Source organism: Myotis lucifugus, unplaced genomic scaffold, assembly GCF_000147115.1.
Source record: "Myotis lucifugus unplaced genomic scaffold, Myoluc2.0 scaffold_194, whole genome shotgun sequence".
NCBI lineage: Eukaryota > Metazoa > Chordata > Mammalia > Chiroptera > Vespertilionidae > Myotis > Myotis lucifugus.
Window position 1 is genome coordinate 90,943 of NW_005871242.1, and position 4,418 is coordinate 95,360.

General features: G+C 40.1%; 1 pseudogene; it reads right to left on the reverse strand.

The window, feature by feature from the left end:
* Positions 1-3,064: 3,064 nt before the first annotated feature.
* Positions 3,065-4,418, reverse strand: LOC102422807 (annotated as a pseudogene).

Sequence of the window (4,418 nt, forward strand, 5' to 3'; positions counted from 1 at the left end):
TGCAAATGAGACTGTTTCTTAATTTTCTTTCTTTCTTTTTTTTATCTCTTTATTGTTGAGAGTATTACAGATATTGCCCCCCTCTACCTGGATCCCACCCCGCCCCAGTCCTTCACATCCCTATTTATTGTCTGTGTCCATGGGAGACGCACATATGCATATAAGTTCTTTAATCTCTTCCCGCCCCCTCCCCACTTCTCAGTTTATTCCATGTTTCCCTGACTTTGGTTCTATTTTATTCATTAGATTATTTTGTTCATAGATTCCTTGTTTGTTTATTTTGATTTTTAGATCCAATTATTGATGGATATGTATTTATTGACTATTTACTGTTTATATTTCTTCTTCTAGACTTAGTATATAGTATCATGTCATCTGCACGTGACAGTTTTACTTCTTCCATTCCAATTTAAATGTATCTCATTTCTTATCTGGAAAAAGTGGGAGTGGAATTTTTGTTTTGTTACTGATCTTAAAGAAAAAGTTTTTAGCTTTTCACTGTTGAGCATGATGTTAGCTATGGTTTGTCATATATGGCCTTCATTATGTTGAGGTATATTGCCTCTCTCCCCACTTTGCTGATAATTTTTATTATAAATAGATGCTAGATTTTGTCAAATGATTTTTCTGCATCTATTGATCATGACATAATTTTTATCCTTCATTTTGTTTATGTGGTATATCATGTTAATTGATTTGTGGATATTGAACCAACCTTGGCATCCTGGGAATAAATCCCATTTGGTCATGGTGTATGATCTGTTTTAAAGTATTGTTGGATTTGGTTTGCTAATATTTTATTGAGGATTTTTACACCCATGTTCATCAGGGATATTGGCTTATCATTTTCTTTCTTTCTTTTTTTGTAGTATCTTTGTCTGGCTTTCTTTTCTTTTTCTTTTTGGAAGACCTATTTTTTTAAAATTAAATCATTATTGTTCAGATTATTACAATTGTTCCTCTTTTTTCCACCCATAGCTCCCCTCCACCCAGTTCCCACCCCACCCACCACTCTTATCCCCCCTCCCCCCACTGTCCTCATCCATAGGTGTACGATTTTTTTCCAGTCTCTTCACTCTGAACTCTTTCTGGCTTTCATATTAGGGTAATGCAGGCCTTATAAATGAGTTTGGGAGCTTTCCCTTCTCTTCAGTTTTTTTTTGGAATAGTTGGAGAAGGAGAGGTATTAATCCTTCTTTGACTGTTTGGTAGAATTCACTTGTGAAGCCACCTGGCCCAGGACTTTGGTTTGTTGGCAGTTTTTTGATTACTGATTCAATTTCATTTCTAGTAATCAGTCTGTTCAGATTTTCTATTTCTTTCTGATTAAGTCTTGGAAGAGTGTATGTCTTTTATTTTTTATTTTAAACAATTAATTAAAAAATCTTTATTGTTGAAAGTATTACATATGTTCCCTTTTCCCACCCATTGACTCCTTCTAGTCTCCCGCCTCCCCCCCCCCCCACCCCCGTCCCTGCCTTCACCACCCTATTGTCTGTGTCCAGGAGTTATGCATATATGCATACAAGTTCTTTGGTTGATCTCTTCCCACCCACCCCTATCTTCCCTCTGAGGTTTGGCAGTCTAGTCCATGCTTCTATGTCTCTGGATCTATTTTGTTCATTAATTAAGATTGAATGTCTTTTTTAAAAAAATATATTTTATTGATTTTTTACAGAGAGGAAGGGAGAGAGATAGAGAGCTAGAAACATCGATGAGAGAGAAACATCGATCAGCTGCCTCCTGCACATCTCCCACTGGGGATGTGCCCGCAACCCAGGTACATGCCCTGGACCGGAATCGAACTTGGGACCTTTCAGTCCGCAGGCCGACACTCTATCCACTGAGCCAAACCGGTCTCGGCTGGAATGTCTTTTTTATTTTTAAATATATTTGAATTGATTTCAGAGAGAAAGGGAGAGGGAGAGAGAGATAGAAACATCAATGATGAGAGAGAATCATTGATCGGCTGCCTCTTGCATGCCCCCCACTGGGGATCAAGCCTGCAACCCGGGCATGTGCCCTTGACCAGAATCAAACTCGGGACCCTTCAGTCTGCAGGCCGACACTCTATTCACTGAGCCAAACCAGCGAGAGCTAGATTGTATGTCTTTTAATTAGTGTATTTATACTATTCACATCTAAGTGGTTACTTAATAGTTGGATTCATATCTACCATATTTTTAACTATTTATTGTTTGTTGCATTTTTTTCCTGCCTTTTCTGCCTTCTTAGTTTTAATATAACATCTTAGCATTCCATGTCTGTCTTCTCTTAGCATATCAGTTGTACTTATTTAAAAAATGTTTGCACTACTTGCCCAAGAGTTTGCAGCATACTTCACAACTAATCTGGTAATGCTTCATATATAATGCAGATATTTATAATACTGTATAGTATTCCAAATCCTTCTTCACATCCTTCATTACACTTATCATTCATTTCAATTACCAATTAGCCATAATCACACAATACATCATTGCTATTATTATTTTGAACAAAATATAGTCCATTCTGCATACATTGTTCAAAATATATGTTTTATTAAATTTGGTAAATTTTATTAAATTTATTAAATATATATTATATTAAATTTCTTTTCAGAAACCATGCAAGCAAAAAGTGAAATATTTAAAGTGTTGAAAGAGTCCTCTGGTGTGGCTCAGTAGTTGAGCGTCAACCCATGAAACAAAAGGTCACTGGCTGGATTCCTAGTCAGGGCACATGCCTGGGTTGCAGGCTCAATCCCCAGTGAGTGGCATGTAGTAGGCAACTGGTCAATGTTTCTCTCTCAATGATGTTTCTATCTCTCTCTCCCTTCCTTTCTCCCTCAAATCAATAAAACATATTTTTTGAAAAGGAGAAAAGTTCAATCTTCTCTCTTAAAAAAAAGCTTTTACTTTTCTTATTTTTAATTTAGCTAATAGATAACAGCTAGGCCTTGGTAGCAGCTAGGCCCTGCCACCACTGTGCGTGGCTGAGTTCACAAATCTGTTGTAACCTGTAGCTTCCCTGTAATGTCTCTGGCTCTCTTCCCCTGCTAACATTTGTTTCCTGGAAGTCATTAAAACCTTCTGCCAGTGCTATAGCTGCTGCTGCTGCTGCACCTGCCATAGCCACCTTGGTTTCATAGTTTGGCAAAGTATAGGCTTCCACCACCATAGAGGCCAGAGCTTCTGGCTCCAAAGTTTCCTCCTTTCAATTTAAAGAACAAACTGAACTACCAAGCAAAATAGAGACAGACTCATAGAGAGCAGGCAGACAGCTCGGGGGTTGAGGGGAAGGTGGGGGAGAGGGATTGAGCAAAAAAGAAAAAAAAAAAAAGAGAACTCATGGACATAGACGACAGTGTGGTGATTGCAGGGGTGAAGGGGGATGGGTGGAGGTGGAAGAGGGCATAGAGGAAATAAATGGTGATGAGAAAATAAAATAATCAAAGTTTCCTCCTTTGGTGGGTCCAAAATTTGAAGATTGATCATTGTAATTGCTGAAATCCTTGTAGCTTCTGCCACCTCCAAAATTGCTTCCACTACCACTGCCAAAGCCGCCTCTGCCTCCTCCATGGTTATAGCTGTCACAGCTGCCACTCTCACCATAGCCACTGCCCTGGATTCCATAACCCTGTCCACCACTTCCACAGGTTCTGCTTCCTCCAGGATATCAGGGAACCTCTTCCATAGCCACCATCATTACCAAATCCACTGGAGCCATCCCCACTGCGACCATATCCACCACTATCATGGCTGCCACCAAAGCCACCTTGACCACTGAAGTTTCCCCCATGATCGAAGTTGTCCTTCCCACCAAAACCACCTCCACAACTTACTCCGAAGTTTCCAGAATGACTTTGACCTCTTTGGCTGGATGAAGTACTAGCCATCACATCTCTTGCTTAGACAGGGCTCTTCTTACCTCACAGTGGTGGCCATTCACAGATGGTATTTCTGAATGACAACCTTGTATACAGAGTTATGGTCATCAAGGGTAACAAAAGCAAAGTCTTTCTTTTTGCCACTGCCCCGGTCAATCATGATTTCAATCACTTCAATTTTCCCATACTGTTCAAAATAATCTCTTAGGTAATGTTCTTCAGTGTCTTCTTTGATACCACCACCAAAAATCTTTTTCAGAGTTAAGTGGGCACCAGGTCTTTGAGAATCTTCTCTTTGGTTCCACAACTCTTCCACCCACCTCATGTGGCCTTGCATTCATGGCTGCATCCACCTCCTCCACAATGGCACACATGACAGACCCAAAGCCTCTGGAGCACTCGGTGTTTGGATGTCTCATCACCACACAGTCTGTGAGCGTCCCCATTGCTCAGAAAGGCTTCTCAGATGCTCACAGGTTGTTTCAAAGCTCAAACCTCTGATAAAGAGCTTCTGCAGCGGTTCCAGCTTTTTGGGAGACTCTGACTT